The sequence below is a fragment of the Peromyscus californicus genome, unplaced genomic scaffold (assembly GCF_007827085.1).
Source record: "Peromyscus californicus insignis strain IS unplaced genomic scaffold, ASM782708v3 Scaffold_16__1_contigs__length_79575227, whole genome shotgun sequence".
Classification (NCBI taxonomy): domain Eukaryota; kingdom Metazoa; phylum Chordata; class Mammalia; order Rodentia; family Cricetidae; genus Peromyscus; species Peromyscus californicus.
The window spans coordinates 59,172,817-59,199,267 of NW_026294458.1; the positions used below are offsets into that span (position 1 = coordinate 59,172,817).

General features: G+C 36.8%; 2 long non-coding RNA genes across 9 annotated transcripts in view; one reads left to right on the forward strand and one right to left on the reverse strand.

The window, feature by feature from the left end:
• Positions 1–26,451, forward strand: part of LOC128112177 (uncharacterized) — a 610,610-nt gene that overhangs the window by 183,244 nt on the left and 400,915 nt on the right. The window lies entirely within an intron of this gene.
• Positions 450–24,994, reverse strand: LOC128112179 (uncharacterized). 4 transcript variants are annotated; one of them, XR_008218894.1, is made up of 6 exons: positions 24,446–24,993; positions 21,711–23,631; positions 11,304–11,449; positions 5,192–5,223; positions 2,673–2,738; positions 450–1,976 (listed from the first exon to the last, which is right to left on the reverse strand). It is a non-coding gene; the product is annotated as an uncharacterized LOC128112179 (long non-coding RNA). The 4 variants fall into 4 exon arrangements; XR_008218892.1 differs by lacking the exon at positions 2,673–2,738 and having other exon boundaries at positions 5,009–5,223; positions 24,446–24,994; XR_008218893.1 differs by lacking the exon at positions 2,673–2,738 and having other exon boundaries at positions 24,446–24,992.

Here is a 26,451-nt window from a genome sequence, read left to right on the forward strand (position 1 = left end):
CAACACCAAGGCCACCAAACTCTGGTGTCATTCTCATGTCTATAAACAGCCTCACCTCATACTGATAAATAGATTATCTACCAACTCAAACAAGGAGCAATCAGCAAAACAAACCCGATCAGAGGTAGTACTTATGCCCTTTTTCCAACTTAGGTTTTGTTTACACTTCACAAATGAGTTCCACATTCTGTGAAAAGTGTTTTTTCAGGGTGTAAGCTCTTGCCACCCACGAAAAAGGGGGCAATGGCTGCATTAAGAAGGACGAACTATAGTAAAATAGTGTGACAATCTTGAGGTATTTCAGTGTTTATCTATGCTGCAAAGCAGTACATATTTTTGTGTCTTAGAAGATGTAGGTAAAGACTTATGCTACTCCTCTTATTAAGAAACCTACATTTTCAGGAAAGGCGCAAAGCTACACAGAGAAACCCTGTCTCGAAAAACCAAAAAAAAAAAAAAAAGAAACCTACATTTTAAAACATATTACATAGGGCTTTACTTCTTTGACAATATCAGTTTAAAATTTGAGCAAGTTTATGTGACATCCAATTCAGGTCCCAGCAAGTCAAAGGCAGATAAAACACATTTATTAATGCATGTCTCAGTTGGTTGAGCAACCACTAACATCTGCTTTAGGTGGCCAGTGCCTGCAGATGAGACTAAATTCTGTATTTAATCCTTTGAGTTGTGTTATTAACTATTTTTATTGATGAATAATAATTGAATTGTAAGCTTATTTGCACTAGAATACAGAAGTAACATGGACTAATGATTGTGTTGCAAGTTACCTAGCCATCTCTCATCTAAGAAAACAATCTTCTCTTAGTTTTCCTAGCAAACGAAGAGTAAGATTTTTAACCCCAATTCTAAGCACAGAATATATTCATGCTCTACAACAGACTTTACCTTAGAAACCACACTGTAAACTATTTGTGGTAGGATATGAAATATATAATTTTCATATTGAAGACATCAATTTCAAGATTCATAAGTGAAGTCAGATATTAACATTCACAGTGGTTTATACTGTTAGTTAACATGAAATATAAAATAATGCATATTATCCCTGTAGGTATACATTATTCCATGAATGACTGCATGTTAATGTAAAGCACTATATGAAAACAGGAAAATTACCTAGATACACTTTAATTTCACAGTAATACAGAGAAAATGTACCAGAATGAGGAAAAATAATGTATTTTGAAAAACTACATCCGTAAGTTTATTTTTCTTTTAGAATGCAAACATTTTTCCCACATATAACTTATAACCAGCTCAAGATGTAAAGTGTTTATTGAATTATTACACCCTGTAGCCTGGAGCATGACCACAATGTAAACTGTCAAAGATATATAAACACCAAAGTAGGGCATGTGATTTTGGTTAACACAGTCAGTGAATGTAGGGGATTCTTAATGCTGCTTTTTACTTGAGCCATTTTGTTCTTTGGTAAACGTCTTCCTGTGATCGATTCCCGGCCCAGCCAGCACTCTTCAGAAGAAGGTTGAGAGCAGCAAAAACGATGTCAGCCTCAGCTTTCTCAGAGTGGTGGGGTTATCAATAATGCATTGGAAGTCTCAGGAACCTTGGACACAAGCACAGCACAGCTGCCCTGTGTTATAGCATTTATTGCAACACTCTCGGGTTTGGACAGAAGTGTCACCACAGCTACGTCAGAACCAGTCTCTGCTGCAGTCTCAAGAAATATTGGAAGCATAGGGAGAGCTGCTGGGATTTCTTAGTTGAAACATTTCATTGGAGGATGGTATTTAGGCATGAGAATGCATTTATAAAATTGCTTCTTAAGGAAGATTATTTTATACTCATTAATAATCATTTGTCCCCACAGCTACTCTCTAATACTTGTAACTTTTGTTTTGTTTTGTTTTCTTGACAAGTTTCTTCATATCATAACAGCTTGTCTGGCAGCAGGGTTCATGTTCTTCACGTGGGCTTTCTGGTCACGGTGGTGGCTGAGAGTAATGGAGAGGGGGAATAAGTGAGTGTGGAAATGCAAAGCTGTCTCTTGTTACATTTTATCGATCTCATTCTGGTGTCATTCAATTAAGACAGAAACGTGATGGATAGTCTGCACAGATTCCTGGGTTGCCCTCCATCCATTGCAGATAAAGCCTTTGTGTTTTATTTTGGGGGAAGGGATCGAGAAAGGGCATGGACATGAGGGAGAAATCAAAACTGCTATGTGATCTGAATTACAAATCAATGCCTCTGTAAGGACGTTCCAAATGTCAAACAAGCCATATTTATCTTTTCGCACACACAGAGTATTTCTGTTGATGTATGGCTGACTAGAATATAAGGTAGGTTTAGTTTTTTTTTTTTATTTGCTTATTTTCTAATAGCCAAGGTAATTAAAAACTGAACCACGTAAAGAAAAAAGACTTGACTTAATCTCATGCTGTTTTTAAAGCTGGTGAAAACGAGGAAATTCCCTTATTTTTTCTATGGCCCTGTGGACCATCACTGATCTTTTCAGCAAACAGACTTTAGAGGTAGTAACATGAAAATAATGGTTAGTGTGTTTTTATAGCTTTTAAATAAACCATTTTATGATTCCTATTTTACAAGGTATGCTATCTTGAGCAAAATGTTAAAATTCTGATAGGGTGTGTTATGGTGATCCCTGTTGGTGCCATGTTTCTCCTTACCTGCGCATCACCTCTTTTAACTGCTGGTGATATAGTGAGATTGACAGGAACCATGCACGTGGGTAGCTATAAAATTAGCAACTCGTGTAAGCAAAGTGGGTATTTTAAAGACATTAAAATAATTGCTGTAAACAGATATCATCAAAGCAAGTAATGCTAAGCAAACTCTCTTGGTTCCTCCCAAAATAATACAGTTTAAAATAGCATTGCTGGTTTTCCAATTAAGATTCTGGCTACTGGTAATTAATCCAACTAAAAGGCAGTGTGCTCGCTGTAAGATTATAAGCAGGAGTTGTAATATTAGAACAACGTGTTAACATCCTACTTTTTCTCCATTCTCAGCCTTTGACTTTAGAGAAGACACATACATGCTCTAGCTTAACCTGCAATTGTTTATCTAAAAATCGATAAACATTATTACTGTTAGAACAATACAACTGAGAATATGGAGATTCCTGCTCCATGCTTGTCCTGTGACTTTGCATATGGGGGTATCAGACACTTTTTGCTTCATCCTGAATCCCCCTTTATGGCTTTGACACTGAGTAATTTGGTCCTGTGTTAATAAGCTTGTGCAGTCATTTGTGAAAGGGATGTATACAAAGAAAAATAATGCATTTGGGACCTCCTGCTGTGAGTAAAAGAATTTTCAGATTCACATGCACAGAAGCTAATTTATCAATCTTTATAAGGAAAATTGGGAGAACTCCCTAAAAGTCAGTCCTAAAATTTTTTGTTTACAGAATAATCTGAGTGTATTTAGGTTTAATCAAAATTTGTCAATGAAGTTTGAACTACCTCATTTGTAATAAATGAAAGGCTGTAGTTTGGGGTCTCAGAAGACATAAATTTCATTATTCAGTTATATGAAGCAGATCACCTAATATTTGTGGTGATATTTCCTCCCTTGACTAACAATTTAACTAAAAATAAGGAATTTTGATTGCAGGTATCAAAAAGTATATCATCTGTTTGGTTATCTACTTGAATTACTTAAGTATTCAACCAGTTTGATTCTGACCTCTAAGCACAGCTAGAATTCTATAGGACTGACTTATAACAGATTGACTCAAAAGTATGAAAATCAGAATGCAATGATCTCAACAAATTGTTTATGGGACTAGATACAAAATAGAGGTGAGACCTTTGTGCTTTCAACAGTGGCTGAAGAAAATAATTTTTTACTATCTTGAAATGCAGATATTCACACTTTGACTAATTTCTTCCATGCTAAATTCCTCCTTTTTTTTTTTTTTTTGGTATTCATCCAAAAGGGTTTATAAAGAGAAAAACTCAATATTTAATCTATAACGGGATCTACATTTTGGTGGGATCCAAGTGTTCTAGGAATCTCTTGGAAATGCCCACAAAAGTGTATTTGGTCATTTATTCAAGAGTGATTAAAATCCTTAAGAGTTAACTCTCACAAATTCACCTCAATGTAGCATCCTTAATAGAGAAGAGGAAGAGGAAGATTACATCAGACAAGTGGGCATAAATATATGTTAACTGGTCAAATTCATCTCTTCTCAGTAGAGCAGGCAATCTTAAAACACATATTAGTGTTAGGCCCTTACAAATTATAAAATTAATATAAATACTATATATTAATTTTAATGAATGCTTTTAGATAATTATCACCCAAAGTTCAAGTCAAGTAAATATTGTCCTCTATTTAGTTCATGAAAAGTTTTCTTTAAATGTACTTTACATTATTTTTTACCTTTTTATTATGTATATTAACACTGTTTCTAAGAAAAATAAATCATGGAATTGCTTGATATAGTTCAGTACAAGTAGCTAAATATAATTAAATAAAAATAGGATTTCCAGGCCGGGTGGTGGTGGCACACGCCTTTAATCCCAGTACTCGGGAGGCAGAGGCAGGCGGATCTCTGTGAGTTCGAGGCCAGCCTGGGCTACCAAGTGAGTTCCAGGAAAAGGCGCAAAGCTACACAGAGAAAAACAAAACAAAACAAAACAAAACAAAAAAATAGGATTTCCAAAGAACAAGACAGTTTAAAAAAAATCAAGCTTGTCACTTGTAGTTAGAGATATTTGTTCTGGGTCTGTGTCCATTGTCTGTTGCTATAACAAAATATCTGAGGCTAAAGTATTTATGATAAAAATAGGCATGTTGTGTTGATAGTTTGTGAAGAAGAAAGCTTAAGATCAGGTAGGCCATTTGAGAGGCTTCTCATGGAGGTTTTCTGTCAATATTGATAACCTCTCATGTTGGTGTAAGCACATGTGAGGAGGAAAGAGGAGTCTCATGGAAGGAAAGGAAGAAAATGGGCTTCAGAAGCAAGGTTTGATATTTTTGAAGCAATTCATACCTTTGGGAACTAAATGAGCTACCAGTATTTAAATATGAAATGTTCTCTGTAAGCTCATGTGCTCTGACATTTTTTTCTTTTTTAGCTGTGGTCCTTTTTTGGGATGCTAGGAAACCTAAGGGAGAGAGTATAGGGAGAGGAAGAGGATCATTATCAGGGCTGGCCTTGGGTGTTACAACTTACCTTGTGTCTTGTATGAGCTCTCTGCTTCCTGTCTGTTGAGACAAAACAAACCATGTCATAAGTTCCCACCACCATGTCTTCACCCACATGATGGACTGATAGTCCCAAAAAGTGTGATCCGGAATAGTTACACCTTAAATTGCTTCTCTTGGATATTTTGTCACAATCAAGGAGAAGGTAATGAATACATGAAGTCCCTTCAGAGAGGGCTGCCATTTTGCCCTACCTCTACAAAGTCACCTATTAATGCTTCTACAACACTACCACACTGGAGACCAGAATTATAGCTCATGGACTTTGGATGGACATATGCACACCGTGTTTCAGCTATGATTAATCCATTTTGTTCCTTTGTTTTGATTTCCTCAAGTCGTAGCTTACTGCCTGTATTAGTCTGGTTTCTGGTACTATGGCAACATACCTGAGCTAGGAGTGAGGTTTATTCAGCTTAAAAGTTTAGAGACCCAAAGTCCAGTATTGGATAGTCCCAGTGTTTGTATCTCTGGTGAGGCCATTACAGCAGATGACGCTAGGATGGGGACCAGCAGTGAAAGCAGAGATGTAAGAGTGAGCCCTGCATCCAGGGAGGAGCCCCCCAACACACACACACATACACACTCTCGGTGCCACCATCCTTTCATATGCTTCTATCAAAGGGAGGATCGAGCCACCACCACATGAAACACCCCAGAGTACACTACCAACTCAAACTAAACCCAAACCAGAATTTCAAATGCAGAATGAAGTTAGCTTAGATTTTCTGTCTTATTCTTTCTAGAGATAGCCATGTATGATTTCACAGGTATATGGCAAAAGTCCCCAAATAGTTATACTGTTTTAGAATCTTTCTGAATTTTCAAACACTGATCTCTCCTTTTTCAATCAGCAAAACTGAGTCAAAGGCTTTCCCTGAGCATTACATTCAGACTAATGTGGTCTGAGCATACAGAAGATACTCCCTTTTCCCTTGAATAGCCCACAATGCTCATATGCAGCAGGGCATAGAAATAGAACTCAGAATTGAAGTAATTTTAGGTGCTAAAGAAATGAAGTAGAGGATGTTCTATTTGGCACTTCAGGATCAGGCTGCAGAACAACCAAAGGCAGCATTTTCAAGTTTACATTTTGAGAATAATCCTGAATGAAAGTTAGAGACAAGTAAAACCACAAAGGAAATATCCCAGAGAAGTCACTAATGTCTGTTCTCAACCTCACCGTTCTCTCATTGTGGGTGTGTATTCATTACAAATGACAAACTTGTTTCACCCGGTTAAACATTGCCTTCAGACATCATAGGGCATACATTGTCCTTTTGTTTTCTGCTGAACCTAAGGACTAGTTTGATGATCAAATCAATTTTGTGTTTCCGATTACATGTAGAAGTACTAGAAAACATGAAGGATATTTTGTATGACATGTTAGGTGAACACAGACATGTGGGCAAAGCCTTTCATATTTGTATAACTCTATGGGTCTATCAATCTGCAACATTTACAGTCATTTCTAGACTGAGATGTTGTGGACCCAAAGGAAGGTAGGAACTATCAAATGACACAGAAACAATGACTTGCTTAACGCACGATGCTTCCTGCTTGACCACTCTTAAAACCCTGTTCTTTTTTAGTGTCCATCTCACTGAATGGCTTCAGCTTCTGTTGGTGTGTCGCGTGTAAAATCTCGGTGTGGTCTTGGATGTCCCTCTTCTAACCTTTGCATCTTTCCATTCACCACATCTTGCCAATGTGTCCTTTTGGTTTGGTCCTGGTTAACCATTTCCTCTCACCCCAATACTCTCCCTTCCCCTTGAGCCGCCTCGTAATTCTGTTTGCTACTTTTGTAATTCTGATCTAATTTTCTCCTTCCAGAGTTCGTCTTCATCTAAGAAGCCCCAGCTATTTTCCAAAAGTACAAGCTAGATGGAGCCTTTAGCAGATTCTCATTAGAAAAGAACTTCTACTCCTGACTCTTTGGTCTCAAAACTTTAAGATAAAGCTTCAGCCTGTGTTTCAATCTCATCTCCTGCCACCCTTTTACATATGTCCTCCTCTGCTGACTGTATAAGTTACATTTGCATAATGCTATGATATGCACCACCACCCAAAGCATCTTGATGAGGAAAAGGTTTATTTGCCTTTCAGGTCTTGATCACTTGATCATTGAGGGAAGCCAAGACAGAAATCCAAGCAGGGTAAGAAACTGGAGGAAGGAACTGAAGCAGACACTATGGAGAGGCATCACTTACTGGATTTTTTTTTCCCCATGGTTCACTCTGTTTGCTTTTATGTGCAACCTCAGCAGGCCCGCCTGCACAGGGGTAACATGGTCCATAGTGTTCTGGGTCCTCCAATATCAATTGCTAATCACGATAATGCTCCAATCAACTTGCTTACAGGCCAATCTAACAGAGTCATTTTCTCAATTGAGGCTACCTGTTTCCAGATGACAGAAAACCAACCAAAACACTGACTTAAAGTAGTGTGGTGTCTGTTTTATGTCAACTTGACACTAGTTAAAGTCATCTGAAAGGAGGGAGCCACAGAGAAAATGCCTCATAAAATTGTGCTGTAGGTAATCGTGTAGGGCGTTTTCTTAGTTAGTGATTAATTTAGGAGGGCCCAGCCCACTGTTGATGGTGCTGTCCCTGGGCTGGTGGTCCTGGATGCTATAAGAAAGCAAGCTTAGTAAGCCTTGAGGAGCAAACCAGAAGGATCACGCCTCCATGACCTGTGCTTTTGTTCTTGCCTCCAGGTGGGCCTGTTTGAGTTCCTGTCCTGACTTCCTTTAGTGATAAACAGTAGTGTGGAAGCATAAGCCAAATAAACCCTTTCCTCCCCATTTACTTTTTGTTGCAGAGTTTTATCACAATAGTAACCCTAAATGAGACAACAAGTTTCTGTAGTGTACCTTAGTCCTTGCCTTAGCCCTTCATACTTGTTTTGTGTCACAGTCTGAGACGTCCTTTCTCATTTCTTTATGTGGATTTATTGACTCTTTTCCTAATAGCACTCATAATTTCAAAGATGTCTTTCACCTTGCACATCCCTAGAAGTTTTATGAACACTGGGAAGAAATATTTCATAAATATTTGAATGAACTTATTAGGAAAATAGAATGTAGTTTGGAAGGCAACATTTGAAGGAGAGAAATTGGCCTATTGCCAAAGAGAACTTATCAATAGATAGCTGAATTTTTTTCCTTTTTAATAATATTTTGGTTAGTTATTTGAGAATTTATTTTCATCACATTTGTTCCTTTTCTCAACTCTTCCCAGATTAAACTCTACCTCCCTGCCCAACCAATTTCTTGTTCTCTGTTTTTTAAAAAATGGAGCTGAATTTGGGTTGACCAAATAATCTTGAGTGTGAACCTGTCCTGGATCATGGTTAACCTATCAGAGTCATACCTTTAAAGAAAATTGACTCTCTCTCTCCCAACAGCTAGAATTATCAATAACTCCTTACCTAGGGGTGGGACTTCATGTCCTTTTCAACACCTTGCTGTGTGGTTGATATACTCTGCACCCCAATAAACTTATCTGGGGGTCAGAGAACAGAGCAGCCACTATATTAAACATAAGTTTAGGCAGTGGTAACACACGCCTTTAATCCTAGCATTCAGGAGGCAGAGATCCATACAGATATCTGTGAGTTCAAAGCCACACTGGAAACAGCCAGGCATGGTGTCACACACCTTTAATCCCAGGAAGTGATGGCAGAAAGCAGAAAGGTATACAAGGTGTGAGGATCAGGAACTAGAGCCTTTTTAAGCTTTGAGCTTTTAGCAGCAGTTCAGCTGAGATCCTTTCAGATGAGGACTCAGAGGCTTTCAGTCTGAGGAAACAAGATCAGCTGAGAAGTTGTTGAGGTGATGTTAACTGTGGCTTATTCTGTCTCTCTGATCTTTCAGCATTCATCCCAATACCTGGCTCCGAGTTTATTTTTATTAATGAGACCTTTTAAGATTCGTGTTACATTGCTGGGATTTTTGTCTAGCCAGATCTTGTGGAGGTCTTGTTTGTACTGTCATTATCATTGTGATTTCATATGTACACAGGCCATGTTGTGTCTGGAGACCAGGGTTTCCTTGTAACTATTTGCTGCTTCTGCATCTTACACTCTTTCCTCCTCTTTGTCTCAGGTGATCCCTATGCTGATGTTCTATTTAGGGTTGAGGACTCTTCAATCTCTTATTCTCTGTGTGTTGTTTATTGGCATCTACCGAAAGAAGAGACATTCTGATGAGGTTTGAGAGGTGTTCTAATTATGAGTATGATCATAAGTCACAACTAGTCAAGTTCCTATTGTGAGTTTCTTTCCTGTATATGCATGAAAATAAATTATCATCCTGATTTGTGGATGAAAAGTGATGACTACATAAACATCATGATCCACCAATAGAAAATACTTATTGACTGTACTAACATTACCAATAACAACAGACATAACCATAATTATCTAATATCCTGAACTCCATCAATGAAAAAAAAGTGAAAACACCCACCTTTTAATTTATGATTAAAGACCCTTGGGAAATGGAGTAAGTGGCACAACTTAATAGTTTTAACTCATGTAACAGAACAATAAAAAATAGACAAAAGGAGAAAGTCTTACATTGGAACAGAAATTGACCTGATAACCAAATGCTGCTTTCTGTTATTTCCTGAGAGAGTATACATGTTAAATTCATGGAAGTATTCCCAATGTTCTTGTGGGGATACACTTAGATAACAATTGCATTCCTATCAACAAAATTGGACCTAAGGAAGCATGCCAAAGGTTTTAATAGTGCAAGAGTTTTCAATGTAGTAAAATAAAGTTCACCAACTAGATGAATCCTCACTTGCATTTGTGTGAAGTATGAAAAGCTTCTTTCTCCTCTATTCAGATGAAGTACCCTTGTGGTTGTGGTTGGATGTCTATATCTCCTTGCGTCTCAGTAGTCAGAGCCTGGGCTTTGTATGATTCAGCCTTACTCACCTATATGGCTCATCTCACTTTTACAAAATACCATTTGCAACCATAAGCAGACTCAATACAAGCTGACATACAAGCAACTATACACAGGCAGAGACCCTGAAAATATAAAGACAAAATAGTCTAGATAACACGAACTGTAGGATGGCAATGCTTAGCTAAAGCTTTCTTCAGCTGATGTCCTTGAATGAAATGCAGAATGAAAAACTGTATGCTTTCTACAGCTGATGGGAAACACCTTATCTAATGCAGAGACTAATAATTTAGAAAAATTGTTGCTTAATAATGATAGAGTGGGTAAGGGAGAGATGATTAGGAGCTGGGCTTGAACAGTGCTATCAGAGTGTCACTTTTCTGGAATGCTTGGGATCACAAGTATTTTAAATTTTTTATTTTTCAGATCTGGAAAGATGTATATATACATAATGGAATATCTTGTGTTTAGACACACATGTGAACATAAATTCACATCACATCATGTATATAAGCACATCATTTTAAGGTAGCTTTATAAAATATTTGCAGTAGTTTTACATTTAACACACAATTCCATCATGTGGAATTTTCAATTTGTGACATCATATCAGCCCTGAAAGTTTTAGATTAAAAAATTAATCTTTTTTAGATGAAAAAAGAACACTTTTCTTTGTAAATACTTTTGTTGTTTGAGAATTTCATATATGAGTATAATGCACTTTGATCAAATTAACCCCATAAATACACATCTTGCTTCAAATTTCTCATCTATATCCCAAGCACTTTACTCCCAAATTCATGTTCTCTCTCTCTTTTAAAACCCACAAAGTCTATTTAGTGCTACCTGTATTCATGGGTGAAGGACCATCTACCAAAGCATGTGTACCTTCCCAAGATTTTGAAACATTTAGATCTTCAAGCTTCTAGACTGGGGTTGTTCAACATACTTTGAAAAACACCAGTCACATTCCTTAGTTCTAATGATGTTTACTGAACATCCACTCCACCGTTGATCCTTATAGATTGTAGAAACGCATATGCAACATTTTTGACCTTTAGAATAAAGTCCTGAAAGTATATTAGCTTATGGATCGCTATAACACAGAGTATGGTAAAATAGGAGGCTTATTATGAAGAAGGGAGTAAAGGGAAGGGGTACCCACGTCAAGTAGATCAGGTGAGATCATTGTGATTGTGTGCTGATCCTTGAGAGAAGTGAGTTATCCCTGGGGAGACTTGAGAAGGCACTGCCACTCTGTCTTCTCAAAGTTACATTGTAGCTTTGGCATTGCAGCTGGTGCTTCCATTCCTGACAAAATAACAATGTTTACCGAGGTAGAAACAGCATGGACAAACGCAAGGTTGGAGGAGTTCAGACACTCTTTATGGGAGCAAAGACAGATAATCTGCTTCAGCAAGAGTCCAAAGGTCAGATACAGAGAGAAGGCGGTAGGTTGAGGTGGAGGAGACACAAATGGCAAGAGACACAAAATAAATTAGGCTCTAATGGAGCACATTTGATTTTCTTATCTCTTTCAAGATAATATGCTGGGAAGCCCCTTTTCGGTTTTAAACACAGTTGGTCTCCTAAGGAATTATCTGCCTGTGGGTGGGGATAGGTCGGGGCGGGGTGTGGGGGGGAGTGAGGATAGAATTTAGGAGCATGCTCATGGTGGGTCTTAGAGGAACCCTAAGGGCTTAGGAATGTAAGGCGAAAGTGAAGATGATGAATGGGAGGAACTTGATTTGAAATTGTTTGGATGAAACAAAAAAGGGAAAGCCAAGGACGTAAAAAATTAAACTGTCGAAGTATATAGTCCTCCTAAAGGAGCCACTTTGAACCCTAGGAGCTTAGAAAACAGATTTTCTAAGAGTGTGAGCAAGATGGCTTATAGCATAGGGAAATTTTCATTCAAACTTACGGCCCACTCTTACCTCTTTAAAACCCATAATGATGTCATTAATTTTTACTTTGTCATTGAACTCCAAGACATTTAGGCAGCTGTGTCCGTATGCCTTTTGTATATTATTTTGCATAATTCAATCATATTTGACTGGCATATGGAAACAGAGTTGTGTGTTTTATTAAGGATAAAGACCTGGATGCTAAATGTCATCCCTTGATGCTGATATTGGAGTATTTTTCACTTTCAGTTATTTGCATACATACACCTTTCGAAAGATATGCCTTCACATTACTAAATTCTTTAAAATATTTTTAAAAAAATTATTCTCTGAAAATTTCGCAAATGTATGCAATATATCTTGATCATATCCACCTTCCATTCCCCCTCCACTTTCCCTTACGCTGCATATTTTTAAGTTATAGCTCTGATCACATCTCTATGCTCTCACAACCTTTCAAAGTCTTCTCATTGTACTCTCATATGAAACCTTCTTTAGGAGAAGTCCCAAAGAACACAAATTAATCAACTACCCCCCCCACCCCCAGCTCACATCTCCTTTTGCCCACAAGGTAACTCCCTGATGCAAATTGTCCTTAACCCAAGTAGCAGAAGATAGAATTTTCCCTTTGCCTCCCTCAGGCTTACATTCCTCTTCCCCATATTATCAAGAGCAGTGTCTACTGCTTGCTATCTAAGATGTAGTAGGGAGAGGTTTTCAACTGCTTGGAACTGTCTTCAGTGCTATTTCCACCTTTTGGACTGGGCACTTAAGACACTCCACTAGGGTGCTATGGGAACCCATCAGAGGTTACCAAAGGAGCACTTGACTGTAGTTTCAACATATTGGGGCAGTAGTATATTTCGGCCATTGCTGTGCTATCCTCAGATTACACTGCTCTGTTTAATGTCTTTCACCTGTTCTTCCAGATTCTCCATGGGGCAGACTTGCTTTCATGCTTCTCCCTGCATGGGTTTACATGCAACTGTGGGTATTCTTTTACTGGGACAAACACAGGCAATTCAGTGGTATTGGTATTGCAAGAAGCTCTCTTTTGATAAGAAGCTATAGTAGCTAATTAATATGCATGTGGACTTTATCTTGTGTATCTTATGTAGACAGGATCCAGAATCTTCAGTCTCCAAGAAAAAAAAAAAAAAACATAAACACATATCTCAGGTCTTCAGATTTCATTTAAGTACAGGTAGGACTCCAAATTATTTACCAAAGAATCCCATAGGGATAATATTCTTCATACTATCATTAATTGTAGTTGATAGCCTACAGTGGTTACAGAGAGATTTCCTATCCCAGGCTTCATTAAAATGCGCCTCAGTAGATAGCCACTGCCCGAAGAATAAGATCAGACTCCTTTGTAACTGTAGACCCTTGAATGGCAAGAGGCTCACTTCCACTAGCCCTCAGAGATGACTCCCTTGCTCTTCAGTTTGCCTAATTATGCTGATCTCCCCTTCTTGCTCCCAATATGCAGAGTACCTGTCAACCCAGGGTCTCTGCCACAAGCTATTCCTTCTAGTTCAAAAACTGTGTTCTGTTCTCATGGCTGGACAGTTCTGAGTTTTTCAAACTCTGTTCCTATTCTGCCTTCTGAGGACATTTTTGCAATCCCGCCTCTTCTTTCTCACTCTCTTACTCTCCATCATAGCAGATAATCCTTTAATCATTTTTTAATGTCTGTATTTCTACCCACTAGAACATTACTAATAGGTTTCTATCAAGTATTTGTTGAGTGAATAATTTTCCCTAAAATCTAGTATACCAGACGGGAATAAAAATAATGATATTTGAGCCGGGCGGTGGTGGCGCACGCCTTTAATCCCAGCACTCGGGAGGCAGAGCCAGGCGGATCTCTGTGAGTTCGAGGCCAGCCTGGTCTCCAAAGCGAGTTCCAGGAAAGGCGCAAAGCTACACAGAGAAACCCTGTCTCGAAAAACCAAAAAAAAAAAAAAAAAAAAAAAATGATATTTGAATGGACGGATTTAAAACAAAAGAAATACTTAAACATAGCCAAAGGGCCTTGTTGAAAGCAGGCGTCTACCAAATGATTACTTTCCCCCAAAAGAGTTGACAGTTTATTTCAAGTGTTTGTATTAACCTTTCAGATGATCTATAACTACTTTTTATAACAAAGTGTTAAAGTTCAAGCTCAAGGCCTTGTACATGGTAGGCAAGTGATAAAACACTGAGATCAGGGGTTGGGGCTTTAGCTCAGTGGTAGAGCACTTGCCTAGCAAGCGCAAGGCCCTGGTTTCGGTCCTCAGCTCTGAAAAAACAAAAACAAACAAACAAACAAACAAAAACCAAAAACACAAACAACAACAACAACAAAAAAAACCCCACTGAGATCCATTCCTGCTCCTTTTCTGTTCTGGTATGAGTCTGTGACATGAACAACACCCTTTAGAAATGTCCTCATGTCCCAATGTTTCTCATCTTTGGTTTTAACTAACTACAGATTATCAGCAGAGGGCTTGTACAATGTAGTGACTGTTTACCCCTATGGTCACATGGCTGACCTGTGGCTGCAGCCTAGTAACTACTGTTGTACATTGCAAGAGTCTGGAATAATATACAACACTGTATCAGGAAAATACCAGAGTTTCATTAGAGATATGGTTAGTAGTGACTACATAACATGTCTACACCATTTTAAGTCAGAGTCCAAACTCAAGCTATTGTAAGTTGGATCATGAGTATATGAATTAGAAATTTGCTAACCTTTGGCAGCAGCAGCACTAAGATCACAAAAGTCTAAGTTGTATTTCTAAGTTATGAATGGAAGTTGAAAAGTATTAGCTCAGTAACTAGGATTCTAGCAATAAGTTTCACTAGAGAATTTACTTTGCAGTATTTGTATTAATTAAATGAGATTTACTTCCCCCTCTAAGATCAGAGTAACACTTTTTTTTTCATTAGTAAGCAGTGTTGCTTATAGATTCTCTTATAGTTGAAACCAAGGAAAGGCCAAAGTATCATTTCTAACATAATATATATTATAAGCACATCTAGTGCAGATTTTTTATTTTTTGACACATGAGCTTTATTCACAAGGTTTTGTTATTTAAGTATGTAGTTCTCAAATAGTTGCTTGTTGTGGGATGGTCTGTATGTCAAATGTGTTGCTGATTGGTCAATGAATAAATCACTGATTGGTCAGTGGCCAGGCAGAAAGTATAGGCGGGACTAACAGGAGAATTGAGAGAACAGGAAGCTGGGTGAGGGAGACACTACCAGCCGCCATGATGAGAAACAGCATGTAAAGATGCCGGTAAGCCACGAGCCATGTGGCAAGGTATAGATTAATAGAAATGGATTAATTTAAGCTGTAAGAACAGTTAGCAAGAAGCCTGCCACGGCCATACAGTTTGTAACCAATATAAGTCTCTGTGTTTACTTGGTCGGGTTTGAGCGGCTGTGGGACTGGTGGGTGAGAGAGATTTGTCCTGACTGTGGGCCAGGCAGGAAAACTCTAGCAACAGTTGCTCCTTTGAAATTCATCAAATCTAACAAATTACTTTCACTAGCATTCAACACTTCCAGTAGAAAAGTAATATTATAATTCCTTAAAAGTCTCTTCAACACAGAAAAAAAAATACGTTCTTTTTCTATTCAACATGTGAACACTGACTTCCCATGAATAACTTCAGTTTTAAAAGTTAGAGTAGATAGCATTGTCAACTAATTTTCTTAAAAGTTAAACATAAATAAAGCAGTTAAGGACATGCAGCTGTTGATTTCTGGTTGTCCATTGGTAACCCTGGCATTCCAGACCAAACGTGGACAGGATGTGAAGATGGATTCTCTTCTGAACTTTCAAGATGTATTTCTTTCTTCTCTAAAGACACATGATGGCCTTGAATATAAAACCCAGAAATAAAGAAAACGTTAAGACCCTTCCAGGGATGCAAATTTAACAACCATGTTCTAGACTAAGGGTATTTAAGGAAGGCTTGCCGATAATGTCAGCAGATAAAGGCACTTGCTGTCAAGGCTGATGACTTGATTTCAGTCTGTGGGGCCCACCACAAAAAGGGAACCAGTTCCCACATATTGCCTTCAGACACCAGTGTGTATGACACGGTGGGATGGATATGCTCATGTACATGTACACCTACATCATGCACACGTGTGTGCACATACACCAAGTGAACAACAAAAATCCACCCCCTGAAATTATGACTTGAGGTTTTTTAGTGTGCTCACATGTGTGCAGACATTAAAGAAACTCCCATCTCTCTTTTGTGTTTAGATTCACTTACTTTGTTATGCCTTTCTGCATTTTAGGTGTTATATGATTAGCTCACACTAATGCTTATTCTAACATGACTGTTTCCTGGCCATCTTCTTGTCATGCATCAATGTTAGAGGCTTATTTTTATCTATCTCTGATTTCTCTAGTTAATCTCATTGGGGCTTAGAGCATAGTTTGAGCAAGCCAGTCTGTGAGTATGGTACCTACTCAGTATGAACAAGTATCCGGGGAGCTGAGTCAGAAGGTACAGGGGTATAAGTGGAGGATGGTTTACAGGAAAGAACTGTTGAATGATGTTAGAAACTCAGTTCTGGAAGTTGTTAGTAAAAGAGATACCAAGAGTCTTCTAGGTACATGGCAGGCATCTGAAAGTTCTGATATTAACTATTACTCACATACACAAGAAACAAAGAGTCAAAAGACACACTTTTAGTCATAAACATTTAGAGTGTCAAAGAGTATGTGGGAATAACTTCTCAGAATATATCTTACTTACATGCAATGCTTAAAAAACTCAATCAAGTTTTCATAAGAGAGAGGATTTCCTTAACAATAGTTAGAGCAAAGTCATTTATGATGAGTGACTAATAGTAGCCTCAAGATATTTTGAACAAATGATAGCCTTTTACATTAAGAACTATATTTTGTTGCACAGATAACTCACCAAACTCTCAATTTTCAGGAGAGTCTTTTCCATGGAAAAATCAAAGAGAATTGATCTACAAGTGTATCATCCCTCTTTATGGAAGGGATGGACTGCGTGTTAAATAACAAATATATTTTTGATATTGAATCTGGGAGAGCTTTCAGTTTTAATTGTCTTGAACATATTTGCAACATGTTAGAGAAAACTTAACATGTAATGGCAATTGAAATAACTGATGTGAAAATAAGAAAATATCTTCACTTATAAAATAAAGGTGTGGGATGATGGGGGAAGCTGGTCCAAGGGAAACAGTATCAGGATGAACATGCTCATGGACATTGTCTTAATGCATGGTAACTCTAGTTAATCATAAGGTTTTATAGGCTTGAAAACTGCTGAGGAGCTGGATGTTGAATGTTGTTACCATAGGAAATGATAAGTACACTGGGTAATGAATATATTAATTAGCTTTATTTAGTCACTGAGTAATGTATTCCAGTATTAAAACATCACTTAGTATACCATATATATGGAATACATGTGTTATACATATATACATAACATATATACACATATAACATTCCATATATGTTATAGATATACATATATCTATAACATATGCCATATATGTGGTATACAGAGTGATTATACTTCTCTATACATATATAAAGTGATTTTTACATATACATTATTTGTTAGTTATAGATTTTGTCAGTTATACCTCCTTCACAAATCTGAAAAAAATAGCAAAAGGGTTTTAAATTTATTCAGCTATTATTAGTGTTGGTGTATCATGGTTTTTCCTGTGCTTTCAAATAAGTTACATGTGAAGATGATGCTATTTTTGATATTGAAGAATAATTGGAGATGCTGCTGCTGTTATGTGTAAATGAAAGGCGCCATGGGATGTATTCCCTTTGTTTGCTGAAATGATTTACACATAAAGCTCACAGAAGCAACGATATTCATAATTTTGAGGCAAGAACTGATTAATCAGAATAAATTCATTTTTGGATAGGTGATATGAAGTGGCATTTGCAATAAGATTTCCTTTGCTAATTTTAAGGTAGAATTTTTGGTATGTGTCAACATTCCTTTGATAAATTTTAATGAATGTAAAATCATATTCTCCTCATGTTATAGTGAATACAGAAAGAAAAATTCCTTCATAGGTTTTTATTGTTTAAAAGGCATGATTCTTTTTTTAGTGAGAATTCAATGCTAAATCAAGTTTTTGTTAGATCTGATATTTTATGTTACTTTAGGCATGTTTTCTTGAAGTGACTGTGTGCACTAATTAGAAAGAAAATAATTTATTGGAAGCTGTATGAAGTACAGCCCTGCAAATGGTATGAGCTTTTCCCAAGGATCCATATTGTCCTTGGACTTGGCTGTTGTATTATGCTTTAAATGGAATTGATTGTGTGGTTGTAATGAAAGTAACAGATTGATTTCTATCCAGTCTCACAAAGAGTAAATAGAGAAGCGTCCCTGTCTTGACCTACATTCATAACCAATGTGATTTGCTGGATTTAGACCCAAATCTTATGAGAGATAAAAGGCAAATATAATGAGGCTGCTCTCAGAGTTTAAATTTTTTAAATAGTCCTCACTGATTTCTCTGGTTCTACGTGTTGCATTAATTAGATCATAGTCACCTAAGAAATACTTCTTTCTTTAAAGCTTTAGCATAATTTCTCATGAAAGGAGCATTCCTAACCTCATGCCTTTATGTATATACTAAGATAATAGAATGGATTATGAAACAGTACTGTATTTTTCAACATCCTAAAGTTTGAATGATATTTTAGTGGTTCAAGCCAATGAAGTTGTTTTAACTTAGGATTTATTGACTTTATTTAGGATTAACAAAAAATATTTTTGCTGGTGAAGTATGCTGTGAAATACTAGGAAAGACACAACATTACTACATTTTACTAGCACATCGTAGTTACCATTTTTGTGAAGCAATGTTTTTACTGAATTTGAATTATTGTATTCTTTATTAAGAAATGGAATGTTTGCAACAACAAGCACAGTGTGTTTCTTTCATCTTCTCTTGATAATTTAGAAGATAAACACACATAAGTATTACAATTATACATTTAATTTTTAGTTCTAGTAGTCAGGACTGTGAAAGCCTGGCTCCAATTTATCCTTTTATAATAAGGAAACAACAAAGAGTTTTGAATTTGATAACTTCATTTTGTTATGAATGAAGAAATGAAAGAAGAAAAAAACTCAGAAAACACAACAAAAAAACCACCCAACAATTCATCTGGAAGGAGCAGTTCTTTCACACATTATGTGACTCTTTTGGATTTGTTTTATGTTTGGGTAAAACACTTTAGTATAATGATGCCTAAATGAGACAAAACAAAACAAAATAAAAACAAGATGAAACACATAAAAGTTAGAAATGACAAAAAGAAGAAACAAAACAAAAAACCAACTAACACATTTGACTCCTGGTGTTTCCGAGTTGCAGCTCCAAGTGCTATTCTTCCCAACCCACTCGATTACCCTGCAGGTTGTGGCAGACAATTCCTAGGCAAAGCTTAGACATCGAGCCTGCATGCTTCTTGACTCCATTTTAAACCTTTTGTTCACACCAGGGTGGCATTTTTTCACACCGCATGTGGCAATTTTGACTCCTATCCAACTTGTCTTGCAAAATCAAAGTCTGTGATTTTTCTTACACCCACAAGGCGCTTCCTGAGCTGTGGCTGAGAGTGAGTCTTTCCGTAGCGATTGGTGCAGAAGTTTATAGCAAAAATGTGTTTGGAGGAGAGAGAGGCAGAAGACAGCAGTATGAGAAGTGTTCTGCTTCTCAACACTGCAAAAACATATTTGGATAAAATAGATGCTAACTCTGCAAACATCACATGTGGGAAAAAATACAGTGAGCTCTATGCTTATTAATTTTAGCATTATGCTGAATGGTCAGGATAATGAAAGAAAATACTAAGGTGAAATAAATTTCAGGATGGATAATGCTATTTTTAAAAGTTGCCATAAAACAAGAATATCTGCAGGTCCATACTGTTTTGTTTGTCTCCTCATCTCAAAATACTCACTAGGGAAGAGGATGTTACTTTTATTGTGGTCATTGAACATGCTGTGTTTGATACTCTCTCCAGCCAGGAGCAAAATGAAGCATTCTTTTAAAAATGTATACTATGAGCCACATAACTGAACTGAAGTAATTGCTCTTACTTCATCTTCCTTAAAGTATTTTCTGTCTTTCTTATTTGTTCTCTTAAAAAATTTACCTCATTCATTTATATTTTCTAATGGCAAATTACAAGATTATATCTAAGAAATGATATAAAACACACTCATCAGGGAGGAATAGAGGAAACAATATTTTACCAAATTAAAAGGTTTGTATAGTGGTTATTCCCATATTTCTCGGAAGGACAGGAAGGAACAAAAATCTCTGAAGGCAATTTGATATCATAGATAATAAGGGTAGTAAATCTATATGTATGCTTTCCTTGGATATTTTTACCCTGTTATCTTTTATTTATATTAATAAGAACACTTAAAATGACACATTAAAAACATTCCCTCAACATACATATTAATTCATTATCTGTGTAAGGATGCCAGGGGAAAGTTGTTATTTTAGTCAACAAATTGATGATAATTATATGATTTCTCAGGTTTTCTGCAGTAATACAGTGATCGTGTGTTTGAATTATAAGTGACACATCGTAAAGAGAACTGGAAAATCTGTTATTAGAAGCAATAATAAATACATGTAAATTACCAAATATTAAGAACAAAGAGGCTAATTGTTTATTGTTTTTTATGTAATAATTTATACTAAATTTTTAGCTAAAAAGCTAGCATAAAGGAATAAAACCATTTTAGTTAATGTGAGCTGCATGTTTTATATATCAAAATAACACACTATTGTACTGTAAGGAAAAAATATATGGCAGACGTATCTGAGGACTATGGATTTTGTGCCTTCTTCCAGAGAACATGTAAGTTAATTCACTGCATTTGAATTATTTACTGCAGTGTTTAAAATAAGAAATGTATCTAGTAAATTGCAAAAGACTCAATTAAGAAGTTGTATGCACACACTCACACTTATGCACACACACACACATTTTATAGGTAACTGTATAACAAGAAACGGTAGATAAGAACTCAGTAGAAAGGATGGCAGCCTGCTGTAAGTTCTGAGGCAGTGGATGGACTAGCAGACAGGACTTCCTAGCTTTCCTTTAACACAAGGTAGTTACTTCAGTTCAACTTAGAAAAAGTATTGTAAAATACACAATATACAATTCCCAGGAATAGGTATACCCAGCTGGTTAATATAAGAAAAAGACCAACTACTCAATCATTAATTACAGTGGGTTTTATAGTCTGAGATTTTCTTATGGTGCCTGAATATTTACCAGGTAGAGCTTTGGCCCCTCAGTTAATCTAAAAACTGACCATGGTACAAATAGAAAGGAAGAATCTTTGCATTTAGATATACAAATTTCAAAAATCAAATAGAAATCTTTTCCTTAGAAATGAAACAAAGAAGCAACAAAAAGGAAAATATCTGCACAAACACATGCCCATGGGACTGAAGTCTGGTATTAAACCCTTACAGAATGCTAACCAGAATCTAAAATAAAAGCAAAACAAACAAACAAAAAGCAAACAATTTGTCCCCAAGAATCTGAAAGAGAGAAAATATTATTTAAGGCATAGGAAGTGTATGAAATAAAAGGTACCTACTTTTGCAGCAAAAACGTGTGTTGAAAAAATATGAGTTGCATGTGCGTGCCAAAGAATATAGAAATCCATCTAACTCATTTTCTTCACTGTTACTGTTTCTTCCTTTCTACCCTCCCTGCCTATTCCTTCTGTTTCCTCAGACCCTCTCCTGGCCAGTGTCTCTTCTATGTTAGGAGAAACAAAATACGATCCCCAGACAGACACACAAAATAAACACTCCAGAGCCAAAGAGAGATAAACCTCCTTCTTTTTTTCCTGGTTTCTTGAGTTTTGTTTTTGTTTTTGTTTTATAGTTGTTGTTTTTTAAATCAGCTCCTACATTCTGCCACAAAATTCAGCTTGTAAGTAATCCTGTGCTCCTTAAGGCTAGATGAAAAGACTACTCATTGAGAATTATATTTCAGCCGTCACAATAACCTTCTTTATCCTGCCGTGGACCTCCCGTTTGCCTGTGGCAATTAGAGAAAATAGGTATGCCTTTAAGTATGAACTACTGGTTTCTTCAAATCAAACCAAACTGCTCCTGATGACACATGCAGACAATGCTTCCTAATCACCATGCTGGAGAGATGCATCAGAGACATCCTGAACTTGTGGAGTTTCATAAAGACACAGTGAAACAGCGCCTTTGAGAATGAGCAGGTTGCATAGTCTCATCAGCCATTAACATCAGCAGTTGATGAACAGTAATAAATTTCCGTCATGTTAAAAAATGAAATGCAAAGACTTTTTTCATATTTTGTGCTTTCTAGTTAAATCATGCCATGAGACAGACATTATAAATATATTTATTCGGTATGCTAAATCATAGTGATTTTATGTGCCTCTCCTAAGCACAATGAAGTTATATGCTTTTAAGTACATTTCAGTGCTTCCAAATAATACTTTCACTGATTTTCAAAGGGGGAAAAAACAAAGAAAACAAATTCCTTTCAAATACAGTTTATCAAACAATACTGTTCAACTTAAAAATCAATGTGATTATCCGGTTTACTTACTCTTATAAATCACTGAAATCACCTTGAGAGGCTCAAGTCCACCTTTCTGGATTTGAGCCTGTTAAGTAATAGACAGCGTCAAATCGCCCCCTTAAAAGGGTAACTCAGATGTGCGGCTTTATAGGGTGTAGTAAAAGTTAGACCGCCTCTACCTACAAAGCTACAAAAAGACCTTAAGACAGCTACAAAAGAAAACAAACAGATGACGGAAAAAAAAAAGTTCCGTTTTGACACCAAAACAAAATCCCTGCTGGTAAAGTATCGCAAGCAGTCGCCAAAACAGCTGGATAAAGGCTTACAAATAATTTAAGCGAGCACAAAATTCATCAAGTCTGAAGAAAGGAAAAAAAAATTCTTGAGACTCAAATGAAAAACCTTTTGGCCCACAGCACAGGTTGGACACAAAAGTGCTGGCTAAGCTATCTATTTTCACACATGCAACGACAGAAGGTTCGATATTCATTCGATCGATGAGTAAAAAGGCACAATGGCAAAATCAGACAGACTTCTTTTCAAATACGGATCTCCAATGTCCCCCTCCAGTCTGCAGAGGCACGGCTGGTGGTGTGGCTCAGACGGAGCCAGGGTTACATCAAGGCTGCTCTCTGGACCGTGCAAACAGTCTAGACCAATGACCTGCAGCACCATGCCCTTTGAAGAAGAGGCAAGTTCGGTCATGATGAAGAAGAATCGAGGCGTACCCCCTTTTAACAATAGGGAGCAGCTCGAGGCTGCAAAGAGGTAAGCAGGGTAAGAAGAAAACAGCATCTGCTTCCATGGTTACAGGCCAACTATGAGAACCTTGCTTTTCAAGGGAGTCTGTTCTCAGGCTCCCTCGTGGGGTATGCGGTGCATTATAAGCGTAGGCAGGTTCAGCTGAAATCGCAGAGTTATTTCAGAGTAAAATGATACGGAGCACATGGCTGGCAGGGGAAAAAAAAAAAACAAGTCACATGACTTAAGAACAAGACTTGGGCTGTTTTGGAATAGAATTTTTTTTTCTTATACCAGTTTAGATTAAAAGAGTAAATTTGTATAAAACAAACAGCGATGACAAACATGCTCTTAATTTCTTTAGTTTTTATGTGAACAAAGGTCAAGGGTCAAGACGTTCTTCTCCTGGGGGCAGGACCAGGAAGCCTATTGTTAGTGTAGCTTTAGGATGTATATGATTGTAAAACGATTTCCTTTTTGCCAAACTGTAACCTGGTGATGTATTTTTCTGAACGTCTCTCTGACTTCATTTTCTCTGTTGCTGTAACCAATATTTCCCTGTTTTATGTTCATTTCTGTGGCTATATCCCATTAGAAAACCTAGGAGGCTAGGGGAGAAACTTCCTCAGTACAGTGTTAGTGTTTTAAGAAGGTGCAAGGATTCTCCTGTCTTTACAAATGCGCTTGCAGAGAATTTAAATGCGGAGCAAACCCACAGCCTCGGCCAATTGTTCTGTTCTCTTTGTATTTCACTCCCAGCTTGCCTCAGTCGTCTTCTGAGTGCAGATGTAAAGTTTTCCTTTCTGTGGAATAGTCAACTAGCTACTGTTTGGACCTGATGATAGCCCAGCAGCTATGGACAAACATCTAACAAATATGAAATGTGGTGCATTCTGTATCATTAGCAAGATCCTGAGTAACCACATAAAACACAGACACATGCATACTAACACAGAAAACAATCTTACAGCCACCTATCACAGTTCAATGTTGAAAGAGACCAGACAGTTATTTTCCACTTACTTGTTTACAGATATTTCATGCCATCTACCCTCTGAGCAATGTTTGTACACGTAGCGTAAAAGTGGGGGAATGGAGAAGGAAACGGTGGTCCAAACGACAATGCACAAGACATCTTCAGATTAATTTTGTAGAAGAGCATTTTATATTGAGTATGCCAGAGGAAATGGTGTCCTTCATTGAAAACAGGTTCTCAACATCCGAGGTGGTAAATGGCTAAGAAATACATACGCCTTGCTTTTGCAAGCTATGTATTTTCCTGTAAAGGAGCACCACGTGGACTAGAATTTTAAAATTCATTTTCAAAATGCCTCCTCCAAAGGAACATGTTTTGAAGCTTCACAAAACCAACTGTTTGCGAACATGGTTGTGACCATTCTGTTCTTTTCATTGAGAAGTCAGAAAACTGTTTTCTGGTGTGCTTCCCTATTGTGCTTCTTGTTTTGAGCTAGATGGACATGAGTTCATAAATATATGCATGCTTGAAGCTTTCTTTGAATATGTTGAAGTTCATCGTGTTTTATTTTACTTTGCTTATTTATTTGCTTTTATGTTAAGAGAAACATCTGGGGCATGAAGTGAACCTTTGAAGTATTGCTCTTTTAGTATAGTAATCATCCACATATTAGTATAAGCAGCGAAAAAACATACTACCTTGATGCAACCACACTGCAGTTTCTTTATATAACAGGGGAAAAAAATGTTAAAATAATTCAACATCAGAGAAACTCTGAAGTGCCAACTGATTATACTTCCTGCCAAAGGTCAACGGCCAAGTATTTTGTAATTGGAAAACTTACCTGTCAATTATCCAAAGGAAAACTGAGCAAGCCCAAATACACTAAGGCTTGCACATTGAATTAAAATCTGTGAGCTGTGGTTAAAGGAAATGAGGCTATTCCATAGTGTCTGGTATGAAGTTAATAATTGGATTCTCTTCTATCCATCAAGTTAACCTTCAGCCTACTTTTGCCCTTTTATTTTCAAAACTTTATTTCATTTTATGAAAACATATGTAAACATAAACTTAAGAAATATGGCTATCCAGAAACACTTGGAAACATTCTCAGAGTCAAACTGTCAGTTTATAAATTAGTCACTTTAATATATTAATATATACATGAGAATATTTAATATTGAATAGTTAGGGATAATATTAGATTTTTTCCATAAAAATTTTCTCTTATCTGAGGTACCAAATGGATAATTAGTACCAATATTGTATGTAATGATCAACAAATACCCCCCTCATATCACAAGTTATGCTGGCTGGAAATATTTCTTTAAATTCAACTTTAGAGTAATTATTATGATACCTCCATCACAATATTTTTTTAAAAAATGAATCTTGTACTATGTAATATTTATCCATAAAATTAAGACATCAAACCTTCCTGTTGCCTCAGTGTGTGATAATGTCTTCAATATAGCATGTGCTCGATAGATAAGTATCTCCTACAAGAGACAGGGCAGAATCATCTGCATTTGAATGCACATTATTTTTCAACTTCTAATGACTTCTCTATAAAGTGAATACTATTTTATAAACACTATTTGATTACTAGATGCCTGCTATGCATTCCTAATTGAAGTGTATGATTACAGCCTTCTTAAACATGGTCCTGAAATATTATTCTAATGTCATTAGTGGATATTATAAGGGGGAAAGGAGTAAAATAAATGTAGGGTGGTAATGCAAACCACATACATAGGTTTCATATATTAAAATAGATTTGGGGTACATGGTTTTTATGAAGTTTGACATATCAATGTACAGAGTATATCCTTAAGAACATACAGCTGGTAAACATTTTACCAAATGATTTAATCAACGGTTTATGAGATGTTTAACCTAATTTTATGATCAGCTGAAGCTGACTTACAGTAGCTAGAAGTACCAATTTATGTCTTCTGACACTTCATTTTCACTGATAGAATTTTCTGTAGCATGAGACCAGCTGAAACAGAAACATCTCTGACAGAAACACCAGTCCTAAGATAGCATGGGT